This window comes from Protopterus annectens, chromosome 5.part1 (assembly GCF_019279795.1).
Source record: "Protopterus annectens isolate FY-2018-M chromosome 5.part1, PAN1.0, whole genome shotgun sequence".
Classification (NCBI taxonomy): domain Eukaryota; kingdom Metazoa; phylum Chordata; order Ceratodontiformes; family Protopteridae; genus Protopterus; species Protopterus annectens.
The window spans coordinates 483,815,010-483,825,000 of NC_056736.1; positions in this window are offsets into that span (position 1 = coordinate 483,815,010).

Consider the following 9,991-nt stretch of genomic DNA (forward strand, 5'->3'; position numbering starts at 1 on the left):
TCTTTCCTCTAAACCTATATCTTTCGCATCCTTCCCATCATAACCATCAGAAAGCTACCCACATACATCTCCTAGCCTCTTTCAAATAAATCTACTGCTTTTTTTCCCCAGATTTAAAGTTCTTCCTGTTAGGCACATTATTGTCCACCAAAAAAACACATAAACAGATAAAAAATAAACCAATTAACATCCTTTTACACTCCCACATTTTCTAGCCTACCCCTATGTGGTGATATCCATGTTAATCCAGGGCCTACTTCCGTGAACCTTTCTGCTCAATATGACAACTATAATTCCTGTAAAGTCTTACAATCTGTTACTCTAAAATTCCAAAGCATCTGAAACAAAATTACCGACCTTCATGCTTCGATAACAGTCAATCAACCAGACATCTTCACTGCCACTGCAACCTGGTTGAAACCTAATGTTAAAGACTCTGAATTTGTTACTCCAGGTGTCAACGCCATAAGGACCAACAGGCTTCACAAGAAAGGAGGTGGTATTGCTCTAATTTTCCCTAATACCTACAACACAGCCCTATACACTAATACTATTCCTCAGTTCTCTAATCCTGAAATTCGCATTTCTTTTATAAAAATAAATAAATCCAAAAGTTTACATATCATAGTTTTATATTTACCCCCTGGCAATAATATATCTATTCTGGAAGTCATCCTTGGATCACCCATTCAATAAAAAATTAAACCGTCATTCTGGGCAATGTTAATATAAATTGGCAAGTCTTCTGCTCTCATTTCCCATCGTCAAAAATTAACTTATTCAAGTTTATTCAATTTTTCACCACTCCAACGAGATTTAACAGAGGCAATACTGATGGCTCTATCCCAGAATGGATATCGGTTACTGATCCAAGCAATATGTCATTGGCTGGTATTCTCCCTAACACACTTAGTGACCATCTCCCCACCTTTGTTCTTAGAACATCTCCTTAATAAGATGAACTGGAGCATCCTAAAAACTCTACCTCTAGATGATGCATTTAATAGCTTTAATGCAATATTTCTAGATACATTTAATAGCCTCACCCTCCCATGTCAAATGTGTCAAAACTAACCATGCCCATGGCTAACTAAATCAACAAAAGAACTAATGCTAAACAGGTACAAAATCTGCAAAGTATGGCTGAAACATAAAAATTCTAGAGACCTCTTGAAATACAAGCAGCTTCACAATCAAGTTAAAAGTCAAGTAACCAAAGATAAAAAATACTATTTTCGAATGCTTCAAGCCAATCATAAAGCAGAACCACAAGAAATTCTGGATATCTATATCATCTCTCCTAAATTCGGGCACTAATAGTAACTCATGTCCACACCCAGATAAAATTCCACCACAACTCACCAATCTTTTTAACTCTCATTTTGTTAATACCATATCAAACATCACCTCCACCTTTCCCCAAGCTCACTGTGACACACTCTCAAATAATTCTATTTATATTAGTCCATCTAGACCAGCCCCACCCACTCACTCCTCCTCCTTTTCCTCCCACAAAACAGCACCTAAATTCCCACATAAACAAGCTCCAGCTATTACTATAAAACAACTCAAATCTAGTTCCCATGCAGCTGACAACCTAGCCACAGAGATTCTAAAGCTAGCTGCTGATGCCATTGCCTGCCCTATCAATGCACCTAACAACTGTACATAAATTAATTTACAAATCCTTAGCTTGTCCTGCCCTCACCTCATTATTCAGCAACTATCAACCTTAAAAGTCTCTCAGATCTAAAAACTGACACCATTTGCAGGTGCATAAGCTGAACCTACCTGCCAGCCAGCTTCTTTATAATTTTTTTTTTCTGTAGCCAAAGCCTGGAATGCTTTACCACTGGCAATTAGATCTAATTAAAACCTTGCATCATTCAAAAGTTATTTACAAGTCTACCTCTCTTCTGTCTTGATTTGCTCTTGCTCCAACCCACTGCCTTTTAAAACTTGACTTGCCCTACTTTTTGAACATATTCTTATTTCTGTTTGTCTTATTCTCTTATATTTGTCTTACCTATTTTTAATGACCACTAACTATAAAATGTTATGTGTATCCTACTGCCTGCATGTCAGAAGTGCTATACAATATTTGCCTTTTACATTTGACTTGTCTTACTTTGTATTAGAAATCTTTTTTAATTGTAGTTATTGCCAAATCTTATTTTATCTTTAATATAACTAATCCTTCTTATAAAAATTGCATGTTTATGGACCTTTTCTAATGTTAAATCTTGTTCTATGTCTATGTTTATATCATTTCTGGAGCTTTTCTCCCTGGGCCTCCACTGAAAATGGGCTCTTACTGACTCAGTGGACTGTCCCGGTCAACAAATGCCAATAAATAAATAAAGAGGAAATGATTACATCCAGCAAGGAGATAAACTGATTAGGTGAGAGAAGACCTGTGACACTCATGCATGACTGTTGAAAAAGGTTGGAGAGTGGCATTGAAGCATTACAGATGGCGATAGTTGACATGACATCCTGACCCTATGTAGAAAGCATGAAAAAGGGAAGTTGAAACCAAAAGAAAGAAAAACACATTTATCTCATTTGAGGATACACACTGACTACTATAAAAGTAGAAGTTTCCTGGGTCTTGTCATGTTATATAACGTTACCCAGGCATCCCGTTCGATTCTCGGCTGGAGCGTCTTCTGTGTGGAGTCTGCATGTCCTCCCCTCAGTCGACTGGCATGCGAAAGACATGCATGAAATGTGTGTGCCTTCGTTGAAGGTTGAGTGTCGAGCTGGCACCTCGGCACCTTAAAAATCTACTGCCAATCATTAGCGGACCGGAGTTCCGCTGTGGCGACCCCTAACCGGGAAAAGATGAAAGAAGAACAACTCAGGTATAAGATCTGTTTAGGAGAATGTATAAAGATGTTATCTGACTGAAGATATATGGCAAGCAGAAGTGCAGAAAGGGAGATTGTTGCTGAGAGCATAGACATTTGAGGCCCTTTTCTCCACCCCAGTTGCATTACAGATCCATCACCTCTAGCTCAATGTTGAAGTGAAGGATTTTATTACAAATTCTTCAACCACTAGGATAGAATAAATAAAGTGTGTAAAACCCATATTAAGTTTATGCAGTCTGAATAATTATACAGAGCTGTAGCAACCTCATTAAGTGTCCAGTGTCAATCACTGATCTCTGCGTTCAGAACCAGCAAGGAAAAATAGAAAAAAAAAGTCATCTGTTGAAATTATTGCAAACCAGTTACTGCAAATGTAACAAGTGGTTTGCAATGGTTACCATATGACCCACAACCCATAAAACATGCCAGTGTTTCAGTTCTGATTGCAACTGCAGTATCAGAATTCATTTCTAAATGCCAGTACAGTAATAAAGCCACTTAACAAAAACTGGCAGTCACTCACCAAACTTCTTGAAACTGGGTAGCTTCCCCCTTCACATCCCCCTAATTATGCTAATAAATAATAAATACGTCTCATTGGCAATCCTTACAAGGTAACACCTAAGTGCTCTTGCATTAACCCATCATATTGGTGGGAGGTTTTGTATAATGGTTAGGGTGTTTTCCTTAAAAACATAAGGTGCAGGGTTTGATTTTCACACTGTGTAATTTGCTAGGCTTAAAGTGACCCTAAAGGGTAGTTAGCCTATTACTAAAATATGAACCTAAGACACATCTTGCATCATATGGTTTCGCCAGCTAAAATACCACATATACTTCTGGAAGCCTCATTCTTAAAAGAACATAAGCCAGATAAACAATTTTGTGAAAAATAAAATAAATGATTATTCAGCTTTATGTGATACATCTTGAAGAGATGCAAGATGAATTTAATAAGTGTTTATAGTATACTTATCAAATGAACAGATTTTTGCCTCATATTTTTGACCTGTTACTCACAAATTTGAACTTTTTTGGCAAATCATTGCCAAATCTTTGAGTACTGAAGTCAGAAAATGATGACAGACATTTGAGATTCAGACTCCATACCATTCAGAAAATTCATGCTAATGCAAAACCTGTTTCTAAGTTTGTAAGAGCAATACTTAAAATTGTCCCTACTTTTGGGCCTTTGAACCCCAATTATTTATGGCTTTGTTCATATTTTTTACTCTAAGAGGTTGAGAACTATGTTTTACATCAAAACACACACACACACACACACACACACACACACACACACACACACACACACACATGCATGTGCATACACATGTTCTCATACACTTGCACATTCAAACACACAGACACACTTACAAACTGTGGTTTTGGTTTTGTTTGCATACACACACACACATTGTATCTATATCTATATCTATATCTATATCTATATCTATATTGTGTGTGGTTACAGTTCAAAACACTGACAGTTCAGAATCCAGGTACTGTAACTTGCAATATTAGAATGCTGACAGTTCATGTGACTGACGGTTCCGAATGCAGACAGTCATAACTATGTTCCTGCAAGCACTGTCTGGTTAGAGTCAGAGTAAGGGTTAAGTAACCTGATTCCTTTAGGATTGTGCATGTCTGTAGTGTGGGTTGGTGTGTGTTTCAATGTCTAAGCCTGTCTGTGTTATGGTAATGCTGCAGAAAGAGTTTTTCTATGGTAAGGAGCATGGTTAGGGCTAGGGACAGAGTTAAGGTTAAGGTTAACATGTGTTAGTAAGGTGGGCAAGTGGGTGAACCTCCCAGCCCGTATTAATAATACATGCTACCCCTAACGCTAACCCTGTCCCTAACAGTAACCCTTCACCTTACCTAAAAAAAAAATTTCCGAAGTAATACTACAATTCAAACAAACTTTTCCTATGGTATTGCTATGGTTATGATTTTTGCATGCGTATGTATGTGTGTTTTATTTCAGTTTAATTGTTTTTGTTATTCATTTACTATGTGATTTGTGCTGGCTTTGTTAGTGCTGTGAGTTTTTTTATTATGATGTGTCAATATTAAGAATTGTCAGTTTTTTGATGACTCGATATTATGAACTGTCAGTATTTTGGTGTCATTATATTGACTGTCTGCATTTTGAACTGTATTTTGATATAGGTACACGGACAGATAGATAAGAGTTTATAATGAATAATCGGTGATGAATTTGATCAAAATACAATAGAGTTGTAGTCATTCATCACCACTGTGACTGCTGTTAAAAATTTGAGAGGTACATGTGTATGTACCTACCTCAGTTGTGACATACCTCTGTGACTGCTATTAAGAGTTTGAAAGGTACATGTATATGTACCTACATCAACCATGACATATCTCAGTGTGTGGTAAGAGGTTGAAAGGTATGTGTATATGTACCTACCTCAGCTGTGATATACCTCAGGGACTGGTGTTAAGGGTTTGAGAAATATGTGCATATGTACCTACCTCAGCTGTAATGTACCTCTGGGACAGGTGTTAAGAGTTTGAGAGGTATGTGTATATGTACTCACCTCAGCTGTGACACACCTCTCTGACTGGTGTAAACAGGAGTTAAGAGCTTGAGAGGTATGTGTATATGTACTTGCGTCAGCTGTGACACACCTCTCTGACTGGTATAAACAGGAGTTAAAAGTTTGAGATGTATGAGTATATGTAACTGCCTCAGTTGTGACATATTTCTGTGACTGCTTTTAAGAGTTTGGGACTGTATATATGCACCAAGCCCAGCAGTGACATACCTCTGTGACTGCTTTTAAGAGTTTGAGAGGTATGTGCTTATGTACCTGATTCAGCTGTGACATACCTTTGTGATTGCTGGTCAGAGTTTGAGACGTACATGTGTATGTACCTACATCAGCTGGACGCATACCTCTGTGTCTCTCTGACTGCTGTTAAGAGGTTTAGAGGTATGTGCATATGTATGTACCTCAGCCATGACATACCTCTGTGATTGGTATTAAGAGTTTGAGAGATATTGGTATATGTACTTACCTCAGCTGTGACATACCTGTGTGGCTGGTGTTAAGAGATTGAGGGGTATACATATATATACCTACCTGTAACATACCTCGGTTACTGTTGGCTGCACAATGCCTACACAGAGCTGTGAAAAGCAAAACAAAATAAAAATCTTCATATGTGATAGAGTGAAACTATTGTTTTATGTTCCCTATTAATGTTAAACTTTTTTTGTCACATTTAAGCTGCTTAAATGTAGTACTGAATTCCACAAATTCAGTTTGCTAATGAAGATAGGTTATATAATTTCTTCATCTAATGATGTGATACATGAGAGCGAGTCAAGGCAGCCCACATACATTGAGCTGTAAATATGCCGCTGATCATAACCACAGAAACAGAAGCAAGAGTGCAAATAAAAACCAGAACCAGAAAAAATAGCACTGAGATGCCCAAAACCGCTCTGATAAACCCGTTTATTGGTGGTCACAAGTAGAACAAAAACTACTGCCATTGATCATGCTGTGTAGGATGGAATGAGATACCATCTTTCATGGCATTGGGAGTACATGTACTGTGACAACGCATGGTGTTTACAAGGAGGGAATAACTAAAACCTCTTAAACTTCCTTTGTGAATATTCCATAAGAGAGACGGGGCGAGCAAGAGAAAGATATGGAGAGAGAAAGAGAGAGCGAGAGAGAGAGAGAGAGAGAGAGAGAGAGAGAGAGAGAGAGAATGTGCTATCATTAATCATGCCATGAACAAAATAAGTTTGATCCCCCTTTCTACTTATAATGCTTCATTGTGTGTTATTTATATTGTCTGTCAGACTTGCATAGCTCTTTACTAAATCCTGTTGATTCATTGCCTGTACTTCCCTGCCTTACCATCATTAAATTACATTACATGAGTCTTTCACACCATGATCTGCTATCAACAACATGTTCTCTCAAGAGAAGTTGTCTTTCTCTTTTTTGATCCCAAGCTACCATCTCATTCACTTTCCTTTACAACAATCACAGAATTCCTCCTGTTTTCCACTTTTGCTGCCTTTGATGAAGAAATCCTGTGTCCCAGGCCAGAACAAGAATCAGCAAGTGCTACTCCTTGGATGATGCTTCTATATTGTGCAGGATTTACCACCTCTAATTCTTGTTAGCAAAATATGATTGTAATTTTCAGAATATATCTTTCCATGCAGTGTTGAGGGTTTATATTCTTCTACTCTCCTATTTGAAAAATATAGAATTAATTAGTAGAATAATTCATTCCATCAGTCTATCCAGTGTAGAAGGAAGACATTGTCCCACAGTTTATAGGATGAGGTCTTAGTTTCTATTACATATAACTCAGTCCAGTGTAGTACAGTAAATATCTCCCAAATTGGTGACATGATGTAATGTACTTGTGGAACGAGATTTGTAAGTGGAAAAAGTGGCCTTAGTATCTGTCTTATGAGGCTGTACATAACATACAGGACACAGCCCAAGAGGTCGTATCTGTAACTATACATCAGCTACTAAAATGCTAGTATGAAGAATAAGTTTGTAAAATAAACCCTCAACAAGTGTAAATGACAAGAAAGAAATTTCACAGTAAACAGAAGACACCTCTGAGATATTGAAATGTAAGGTGTTAAGTGGAAGAAGAAAGGAAGACTTCAGGTGGGGAAAAAGGAAGTAGAACGGATGATAATAAGAAGCAGAATTTCAAAGACAATGCAGATCGCAATGAAAAAATGAGCTGCATACAGGAGATTAGGTTCTGTTTTAATGGAAATTTGAAATTTTCCAGGGAGAAACAGACACAGGCGAACATATGTCTGAACATATCTCCAATAACCAGCTCATCCTTAACCCTAAAAATCTGAGCTATTATTATTTCTCCCCAAAAATGTTAACCACATTAAATCCTCCTTCTCAATACTGTCTCTTAATAACAGTCCCATCGAGGTAGACTGCAATACAAAACTCCTATCTGTCACCATCAATGATCAGCTTAAGTTTGACTTACATGCAAATAATTGTATCAGGAAGACTCATCAGAGACTAGGGCTCCTTTACCGAAACAAGACGTTTCTCACCACCGAAGCTAAGGCTGCTCTCTCTCATGTGCACCTCCTACCTATTCTAACGTATAGCTATCAAATTCTCACAAATCTCAACACTTCACTCCTGACCAAATTAGAATCTACCTACAGCAAGGTAGCAGATTCACTGCTCAACAAACTTGTAAATCCCAGCACTGTTGCTCACTAAAACACCTAAACTGGCTAGAATTCTCCCACCAGCTTTTCCTCTCTCAGCTCTAGATCATTCACTCTAGCCTATACCAGCCTTCCTACAGTCCGACACTATCTTCTCTCATCATTCATTATTCCCCCACCAGACTTATCTGGAGCTCCAACCAAGGCCTGCTACAAATATACAAACCCAAGACTAAATATGGGTATAACAGTTATAGCTATCATCCTACTGTTGCTGGAACATGCTCCCAGTAGAAATCAGATCCCTCACACATCCTAAACAATTCAAGGCAGCTACCAAGGAGTACTTAAAAAGCCACTGGACTTGCCACTGTACTCACCCTCCCTAAACATCCCTCCGATCCAAACGACAATCTAACTCCTGACCTCTAGTTATTCTTCTCCCAAGCTCTCTCTAGCCTTTTTTAACTTGTCTTTCAACTGTCTTCTAAAACCTAAATAGCTAACACCTGCAACATGCAATAGTAGTTGACATGCTTAGCTGCAACCAACAATATGATTTTACTGTGATTTGTTACCTCTTCTGCCAAAATTATTTCTTCTCATATGACATATTACTGCCTCTATTTAAATGTCTTGTAGAAATGTTGAATTACTGCTGTTTATAGCTTCTGTTAAATAATTGCATAATAAGTGAAGCTTTTCTCCTTGTGCATCTGCAGAAAAAGGGCTTCTCAGCTCAGTCGGGCAAACCCAGTCAACAAATGTAAAATAAACAAATGAATAAATAAATAAATGTGAAATAGGAAGAGGCAAAATACAGAGATCTTACATAAGATAATGCAGAATCAACTGATTGTAAAGTTGTTACAGACAGATGAATGGGTGGGTAGGCATTGCTTTGCCAGCTTGTTAGGCATTCTTTCACAAGCACAATCTGATTATGTGATTGCCGTATTATGTACTATTCAACTTATGTCTAATTTCCTTGTCAGCATAATATGTAGAGAAGAACAGTCTTATATTTGTTATGATATTTAAGTATTAATGTTTTCAGCTGTAGAACAACATGTGAATATTATTATTATTATTATGTTTTTTTTTTGTTTCTTTCAAAAAGGAGTTTTAGTAGTGTGTCTATTTTGATGAAATAACATTTGACCCAACATACAGCAATATAATGTATAGTTCTAAAACTAAAATATTAGTGCTTTTCTTATTTTATTTTAACATGCATAACTAATAATTTTGGATTAGAAACAAGTCACAGATAATATAGCTGCCAGTGTTTGTTAGTATAACAAGTATGTATGCCCATTTAGTTATATTACCACATGAGCTGCACTGGTTTGTTACCTTATATTTGTCAACGATGGAGCTATCTGTCATGTCGTCAGAAAATCCAGTCAGACGATAGTAATGTAGATGGAATAATACCAAACAGAATCATGCATGGTTTATATTTGGCTGCATACTCCATTATTACCACATGTCAGAATAAATATAGAAAATATGTTCACAGAAGGTGTTTACAGGATCACAGCTGGTGTATTTATGATCAAGTATTGTACCAGTGGCATATTATTAAAGTAATTAGAAATGCTGAATTTCAGTTGTTGAACTTTGCCCCTACCAGCTTGATAGCATTTTACTCAGAATTCAGCACAACACTCTGTAATAAGAATTAATATGAGTACTTCTACTGACTTTATGCTCAAGCCTGAGTGTCCCTGTCATATTTACGATGCATCACCCTCTGTACCACACAATCTGCATTATGCTACTGTCTTGTAGTCAAGGCAACATTAAGCTGATGAAATGTCATTTATAATTCATAAAAGGTTTAAACAAGAGGCATTAAGTAGAAAATTAATACACTCCAAAGTTATAAATTCAT